Source organism: Dipodomys ordii, unplaced genomic scaffold (assembly GCF_000151885.1).
Source record: "Dipodomys ordii isolate 6190 unplaced genomic scaffold, Dord_2.0 Scaffold38, whole genome shotgun sequence".
Classification (NCBI taxonomy): Eukaryota; Metazoa; Chordata; class Mammalia; order Rodentia; family Heteromyidae; genus Dipodomys; species Dipodomys ordii.
Window position 1 is genome coordinate 10,864,609 of NW_012267254.1, and position 8,906 is coordinate 10,873,514.

The 8,906-nt window shown below is 46.0% G+C and overlaps 1 protein-coding gene across 1 annotated transcript in view; it reads right to left on the reverse strand.

Moving 5' to 3' along the window:
• Stag2 (stromal antigen 2) overlaps nucleotides 1-7,715 on the reverse strand; it is a 127,625-nt gene extending 119,910 nt beyond the window's left edge. Inside the window, exon 1 of the mRNA XM_013018073.1 lies at nucleotides 7,477-7,715. The gene's annotated coding sequence lies outside the window, so the exon portion shown is untranslated. The remainder of the gene's footprint in view (nucleotides 1-7,476) is intronic.
• Between the last annotated feature and the right edge of the window lie 1,191 nt (nucleotides 7,716-8,906).

The following is an 8,906-nucleotide window of genomic DNA, read 5'->3' on the forward strand; positions in this document are numbered from 1 at the left end:
TTTTTTGGAGGAAGGACTACAAAACAATATCAGCAATTTCTTGGTGGCACTAACTTTACTTGTGTCTACTTCTTAGTGCTAATTACAGGAAACATTAAAAACCCAATTCAAGCCTGGCATTAGTGCCTCACACCTGAAATCGTGGCTACTCAGGAGGCTGAGATCTGAGGATCCAAGTTCAAATACAGTCCAGGAAGGAAAATTCTTATCTTCAATTAACCATAAAAAAGCCAAAAGGGGAGCTGTGACTCAAGTGGTAGAGTGCCAACCTTGAGCAAAAGCTAAAGGAACGTGCCCAGGCCCCTCCTAATTCAAGCTGTAGTACCAGCACGTGCGCGCGCACACACGCACACACACACACACACAAATATTCAGGAGGGTGGGAATGAGGCATAGTGGTAGAGTGCTTGCCTAGCATGCATGATACCCTGGGTTCAATTCCTCAGTTCCAAATACACAGAAAAAGCCAAAAGTAGCATTGTGATTCAAGTGGTAGAGTGCTACCCTTGAACAAAAGAAGCTCAAGAGTAGTGCCCAGGCCCTGAGTTCAAGCCCTAGGATTGGCAAAAAAAAAAAATTTTCAGGAAAAAATGCAATTCAGGAAGCATATTACTATAGCTGCTAAAGATATGTAAAATTTTAAATTCACATACAAAAGTCAATCCACAAAGTCAGGTAATATACATTGGAAATAAAATCTTTGGTCAAATTAAATGCAAAAGCAGCAATTCACGAAATTGAAAAGTCAAGCTGACAATTGTTTTATCTTTGCCAACAAAGCATGCAATAACTACTGTTTATGATAGCTGAAGATACAAAGATTATACAGAAACAGTATTGAACCACAGATTAAAAGCCCTGACTATATGTTAAACATAGAAAACATCAGAAGAAAAATGTAAAGAACTTTTAAAATACCCCGTAAAAGCTGGGCGCTGGTGGCTCACGCCTGTAATCCTAGCTACTCAGGAGGCTGAGATCTGAGGATAGCGGTTCAAAGCCAGCCCGGGAAGGAGAGACCATGAGACTCTTATCTCCAATAAACCACCAGAAAACCGGAAGTGGCACTGTAGCTTAAGTGGTAGAGCTCTCGCCTAGAGTTGAAGAGCTGAGGGACAGTGCCCAGGCCCAGAGTTCAAGTCCCACGACCGACCAAAAAAAAAAAAAGAAATAAAATACCCCGTAATTTTAAAGTTTAATCTCTACTACTGAATAAGTAAGCAAATCTTAATATACTTTTTTTGGAGGGGGGGGGCAGTCCTAGGGCTTGAATTCTGGGCCTGGGCACTGTTCCTAAGCTCCTTTTGCTCAAGGCTAGCTAGCTAGCACTGTACCACTTGAGCCACAGCTCAAATTTTCCTGCCTGGGTTGGCTTCCAACTTCAATCCTCAGATCTCAGCCTCCTGAGTAGTTTAGGATTACAGGCGTAAGCCACCAGCACCTGGCATATAAATTTCAATATATTCTAACAGCTTACTGGGACTATGTTCATGTATGAGTGGAACTATCCTTTTCTTTTGCTATTCTCCCAACTCCCAAAACAGTGCTCCATTACATACAGTTCTGTATAAAATTTAACCTAAACCAGGCACTGGTGGCTCACATCTGTAATCCTAGCTACTCGGGGGCAAAGATCTGAGGATCACGGTTTAAAGCCAGCCTGGTTAGAAAGGCCCATGGTCCTCAGAGTCTTCTCTCCAATTGACCACCCAAAAACCATAATTGGTGCTGTGGCTCAAGTGGTAGAGCACTAGCCTTGAACACAAAGAGGCTCAAAGACAGCACCCAGGCCCTGAGTTTAAGCCCCGCAACCAACAACAACAAAAAAAATTTTTTTGTGTATGTGTGCCAGTTCTGGGGTTTGAACTTGGGGTCTGCAAGCTGTCCCTAAGCTTGTTTACTCAAGGTCTGTGCTCTTACCACTTGAACCATAGCTCCACTTTTGGCTTTTTTGGTGGTTAACTGTAGGTAAGAATCTCACTGACTTTCGTTCATGAGCTGGCTTTGAACCTGGACCTATAGATCCCAGCCTCCTTAGCAGCTGGGATTACAGGCCTGAGCCACAGGTGCCTGGATCATAATGTAAATTTTTTCTTAGTTTTTTTAAATTGTCATTATAAGGTAATATATAGAGGGATTTCAGTTATATATCAGAAAAACAGTAATTTCTTTTTGGACAATGTCACCCTTTCCCTTGCTTCCATAATGTAAATTTTAAGTCAAAAGTTAATTCTCAGCATCAAAACCTGAAGTGTAACATAGTATTAAAAAAAAAACTCAGCTCCAAAAGAATTAAGCTATTCACTGCTCACTACCTTCCTACACATGACTGTGAGTGGGTGTGACTTCAGCATGCAGAAATATTAAGTATTAGTAAAATGACCACAGCATATTTTCACATCTAACCCTGGTTACCAAAAGAAATAAATCTGAGCCAGATTCTGTTCCCCCTGCCCCCAATTTTACTTCATAGCTCCTAAGGAAACAACAGGAGTCAATAAGAGTCAAAAAGGAAAACAATGAAAAGGAAATGCAGAATTTAATTTCATTAAAGCTTGAGTGTTTGGCCTTTAAAAATCCTAACTAAATAAACTTCAAAGTTACCAAACTTGGTTTGTTGGTTTAGTAGTGTAGCTATTGCCTTACCACAATAAAATAAGTCTAATGCCACAATCCTCATCATCTACTTAAGCATATTTGCATAGGAATAAAACTGAAATATATAAGCTGTCTTCTAAAGTTGAAATAAACATGAAATACACAAGCATACCAATGTTCAGTTATGAAACTTGTATTTTCAGTCTGGTAAAGCAAGCATTAAAAAATATCCATTATCATGAATCACTTCCAGAATTTTAAGATATATACTTAAATAGAAAAAATGAAATTAAAAAATAATTTTAAAATAATTTTAAGATATATTCAGATGTCACAGGCAAGAAGTACACTTAACTAGGCATAATACAATATTGCAGAAAACAAGGCACTTAAGGAACAGTTCAAAAACTAAGAAGATCAAATGTATAAATTGTACTTTTTTGATGGCAATGGTAAAAAAAAGTTCTTAAGAGAAAATAGTAAAAGTTTTCCTGTAATTTTTTTTGGGGGGATACCAATCCTAGGTATAAAAGTCAGGGCATGGATGTTGTTCCTGAGCTTTTTTGCTCAAAGCTGGAGCTCAACCACTTGGGCCACAGCTCCACTTGTAGCTTCTTGGTGATTAACTGGAACTCTCAGAGACTTTCCTTCCCCAGCTGGCTTCAAACCCTGATCCTCAGAGTTCATCCTCCAAAGTAGTTAGACTTACAGGTGGTAAGCACTTGGCACCTAAGGGCGTGTAACTTTTAAGAAGCTATAAGCTCCAGATCCTCTAAAAAAGAAAGTGATGTGGGGGCTGGGAAGGTGGCTCAGTGGTAGAGCGCTTGCCTTGCATACCTGAGGCCCTGGGTTCGATTCCTCAGCACCACATAAGCAAAAAGAAAAAAGCCGGAAGTGGCGCTGTGGCTCAAGTGGTAGAGCACTAGCCTTGAGCTGAAGAGCTGAGGGACAGTGCCCAGGCCCAGAGTTCAGGCCCCATGACCGGACCCCCCCCCCAAAAAAAGTGATGTAAATCAATTCAAATGTAAACACTCATTCCCATATCAGCCAAAAAAAAAAAGAACCCACTCCACCTCTGCATCAGTTTCTGGTAAGTTCTTACACAGTAGGGCAGAATGGCTTACTTTTCTAATACATTTCTCTACCCAGTCATTAAATGCCAAATATTGAAAGTGAATTCAGCTGCCTAGCTCTTCCTACCAGGAATACACCCCATGGCACTCCAATCTCTTCCACTGTCACTTACTCCAACTGCCAAAGCCCCTCCTATTAATAGTAAATCCCTTTCATACTGACTCACTTGAACTGCAACTTGATGAAATAGGCACCAAGCAGAATTTTTTTTTAATTTGCAAATGGAACTTTTCTGTTTTCAAATCATTGAAAGGGAAATTATTTAAATAGAGCACATTTACACTGAATTGCAAACATTTAAAGTGTAACCAATTTTTATGAGTTTACATTATTTATACTGGTTCTGTTCAAGCATTTTTTAAATCCGTGTGCCAGCCATTAAACATGTTTCCCAGGTAAATAATTTTGCCATATAAACATAAGTCATTACACCCAAACTACACAAACAATGTGGAAATGTTTTCTTCCAAAATGTTTTCCTTTAACCATGGAAAATTTCAAGTGCACACAAAAGTAGAATAAGAGTAAGAAAACTCACCCAGCTACATACAATAAGTAACTCACAACCACTTTTATTTCATCCATACCTCCTACCCACTCGCTGCCCTTATTATTATGTTTAAAAAGAATGAAGAGGAAGACACTGTACTCAATAATAAGTACACTGAAAAAAACAAAAGATAAAAGTATGAGACTGGCAAATTAAAAGCCAAGAATCCAACAATAACTATGTAGACATCCTACACAAGTCCTACATGACAAATTTCTTTAAGAATTAAATTTTTTAAAAAATCTTTAAGAATGTTAATGAAGCCCATAAACCCAATTGTTTTATTTTAAATTATATGTAAAAGGATGAACCCAAATATGGAAACTTAATCGGAATATGAAAATGAAGTGAAACATTTGTAATTGGCCTGCATTCACCAAGCATTTTAGCTGAAAATGAAAAAAGAATATTTTGTTATAAAATTACAATTCCCCACTTGAAAAACCCCTGAACACTTATGCTTTAACTGATCCTTCTGATCTCTAATTACAGATTGATTAAACGCAAAAGGAAAACCAGGCATTTTATCTTTAACTGGTTTAAAACTCAAAGTTAACCCCCCCTAGAAAATAAATGAAAGCAAATCTAAAGTACCAGAATTCTATGTGATTAAGCCAAAATATATCCACTTTCCAGGGCCTTCTTTTTGAAAAAAATAAGTTCCCATATACCCTTAAACGCAACGCGCTAGGCTACAGACAGAATTAGGAGACCGCCTCCTGCTTTTGCTCCTAACCAATACGCAGAGAGAGAAGGTTGGCAGGAAAGTGCTGCGAGGACAGTAACAAACACCAGCAGCTCCAGAGCAGGCCCTGCTAGAGCCAGGAATGACGCACTTCGGTAACCCGACTCTTTCTCCCCTCCACCCCCCGCCCCCAACAGCGGTGCTGACACTGCCAACAGCCCGGAGTAGGAAAAAAGACAACAGAAAAAAAAATAGAAAAAGAAAAGAAAAAGAAAAAACCAGAGCTTGGACCGCACCAGGTTTCATAAGAAACCTCGATTATTCCTCTTTCGACACTAACCACTAGGACTAAACAGGAAAAGAAGCTTCGTGCTTAAGCAAGTCCCATCATGGTGGTTTAACTCACTAAATTAAGCTGATAATGAGTCCAATCCACTGAGACAAATACAGGGTGTGGCTGCTGTGAAATACGGCGGTCCGTGGGAGAAAGGGGGTATGGAATTTACACCCCTTGTGAGAGGAAGATGGGGCTTTACGCGGGGTGGGGGGAGGCGGCCCGCGCATTTTAAGGAACCATTGCAAACCAACACAAGCGTCTCCTTTACTTAAACCTAACCCCACGGATGAAAAGTTTCTCATAGATGCATCATGTAAACTGTAAATAACCATTTAATCGAAAACCATGACCCTCAATTTGAAAACTGCATTCAAGATCTAAGAGGAAGAGGGGAGTGGGGGTAGGCAACAACAATATAAAAAACATCCTAGGCCACGGAACAGAAAGTCTCACAAACCGGATGAAACTACTAATGCAATATTAAAAATTAAAGTCGAACCCTGAAGCACGAAAAATTACACGAGAACCCATTACAATATAAGATTAAAAATAAAATGACATATACACCGAGGAGGAGCGCAAAATAAATGTCGAAAGTACAGCGGTTTATTAAAAAAAAAAAAAACTAAAGGAAAACAAGACGTTCCCGCGACGGGAAGGGGGGGAGGCCGAAATCAACAATACGTTTACGATTCTAGGCCAGAAGAAAATGGGAACGGGGCTCAAAGTTTTGCGGAACTACTTGATGCTGTTTCCCACACCTTCACTCTCCCATGGCCCATCCAACCCCTTTCCTCTTAAAATCGCCCTCTAAGGACCTCCGGATGCGTGATAGAAGAAAAGAGAAAGTCGCCCTGAAGCCAAGAATAAAAGTGTGGAGGGAAAAACAGAGGCTGCCTACCTGGGGCAAGGATCAGCTCAATTCGTGCCTTGAGAAAGACAGTGCGGGTGGGGGTGGGAACGAAAAAGCAGCACTAAAACTAAAACAAAAGTGGCGCCAAAACCCCCCAACAAACAGCCTTCTACTCCCGCCCTTCCCCCCCTCCGCCCATGCCAGACAGGCAGGGCCCCCTTCAGGGCAAGGTCTGCGCGCGGGGCCAACGCCGCCAGACCCCAGCCTATTTATAAAATTGTTGCCCTAAGAAAACTGACCGAAGTCGGGCCTCGGAAGGGATGGAGAGATCGATGCCAATCGCTTTCCCAAGCAGTTCCCCCACCACGCGCTGGAGATGATGGGGCGGGGGAGAAGCCGAGGGGCCCGTCACATGAATGTTGTTCCCTCTCTAGGAAGGGAGGAAGAGAGGGAGGGAGGGGAGGGAGGGAGGAAAGGAAGGAGGGGAAGAGAGAAGGGAGGGGGCACGAGGGAGGGGTGTGATCAGAGTAGATTTTCCCTCGCCTCCCGCGGTCCGAGGCCCAAATATACACAAGCGAGCCTGGCGCTCCCCTCCCCCCCCCTCCGGTTCCCAGCACCACCATTTTGCTCTGTTCCTTCCCCTCACCACGACACCGCGCTCGGCCCCCACCCCAGACACAGCCGGCCAGAGCGGCCTCCCCCCCCCTCTCCGACTACGACTGGCACCCCACCCCACCTCCAGTTTTCTCTCTCCTGGGCTTAAGAGCCTGGCGGAGAAAAGGAACCTAAGTCTAAGGCTACACAGAGAAGCGGAGCCTCCATCTTGCGCCTCTCCGCGTTCTCCATTTTGGGCCACCCATGGGGGGGGGGGTCTTCCTCCGTAAAGGCCCCGAGGGAGAGTTGGGCGAGGGAAGGAAGAGAAAAATCTTCAAGGAGGGTAGTCGAAAAAGAAGAGTTCTGCGCTAGAAAGCGACTCTAGGAGTAGGAGGTAGGGAGGACGGGGGGCTGGAAGTTCCGTGGAAGTGTTGGGGTAGCGACTTGGGGGAGGGAAGGGTTGGAGGCTGAGGCGACGAACATCCTCCCCCCCCCCGGTCAGGAGTTAGCCCCTCACTCAAGGGTGCCCGCCACAGGGGCACAACCACCCCAGGGGGAAATGGAATGGCAACCGACTGCCCAGCCTCTTCCCCCCCCATCACCCCCCTCAACTCCTGTCGCTCGGTCGCGCAATTTCCACCACACACACCTCACCGTGGGCCCCGCGCCCTCCGGGTGCCCCTCCAAACTTCTCGAAGCTTCGCCTCCGCCATTTTATAACTTACCTCCCCCCTCAGCGTACACAGAGGCAGCAACGAGACCGTTCGCCTCCCCCACTCCTTCCTTCTTTCTCAGGCCGGGGGCTTCTTCACCCCTGGGCTGGTACAAGGTTTTTTTTCCCCTTCCTCTTCTTTAACACCCTCGAATTCTACTCAGGGACGGAAGCTCCCGCGGTTCTAGAACGGCGCGGGGGGTGGGGGGGTTGAAAGTGGCGGTCGGATCCGGCGGGATTTTTTTTTCAGGGTTTTTTTTTCGGGTTTCTTTTTTTTTTTTCTTTTTTTCCTTTTTTTTCGGTGGCGCTTCGGGATTGTTTGGGGTGTTCGCTCTTCGGCGACTTGGAAGCGAATGGAACGCGCAGGCGCCATCTGTCGGCCACGAACCCGCGCCTGGCTCCCGTTGGGAGGGGGCGGCATCTACCGGCAGCGAGTTGGCACTGCAAAGCTTGGCTCCCAGCCCTCCCAACCCAGCGTCCTCCTCCCTGTCACTAACCAATGGTGGCCGACTGACTCCAGGGTTCAGCGTCTCCGACGCCGGCAAACGAGGCGTCCGCAGGGGCGCGCCGCCGAGTGGGATAAACAAGGTGCCGTGCCCGCGCCTCACTTACTCTGTCGTTTGGAAGCGCTTCCGCCGCGGACTCGTGGGTGGGAGGGGGGGTGTCACAGTTCCTCTCTTCCCGGGGAATTGTGGGGGGTGGGGGTGTAGAGGAGGGTGACGAGGGACGAGCAAATAGGAAATGTCCGGCGGAGCGAGCCCCAGGCTGTGGGAATTCCGAGGCCGGACTAGCCCAGCGACTTGTTCCCCAGGCTCCTCCGCCCAGAGCGCAGCCCCAAGGTGGCAGCCCAGTAGGGCATCACCCTTCGAAGTCCCCTCCTCTTGACACGCCCCAGCGGCTAGGGGCCTGCGGCTCGAGTTCCTGAGCCCAGGCTTCCCTCGCGTCCTTACTCCTGCCACCAAAATAATCCAAGTCGCCCAACTCCAGGCACCTGATCGGAAACTGATATAATCGGACTTGGGTTTTTTTTTGTTGTTGTTGTTGCTTTGGGGTTTGGTTTTGTTTCTTTGCTTTTGCTCCGGGTATGGAAAAAAGGGAAGCTGATTGTCTACCAGGAAGACATAGCACTGGGAAAGACCGGGAGGGGGGGGGATCTTTTGCAACCCACTATTCCGTTTCAAAAAAAAATTACAAAAACGTGGTCAATAATCTCCAAGGTCTGGAAGACTTAGGGAACTAGGGTACTAGGCTAGGCCGGACGCTCCACCAGTATTGGGCACTGAGGGGACGGAAAAGGACACGGGGCTCCGCAAAGTGAAGGGATATGGAAATTTAGGGTCAGGATTGGCAGGGGGAGTGGGCCTCCCCCTCCCCCCCCCCCCCGCCAACGTCCACTGAGTGCCTGGAAACGTGCTGGGGGATGGCGGGGAAGGGGGGGAGGGT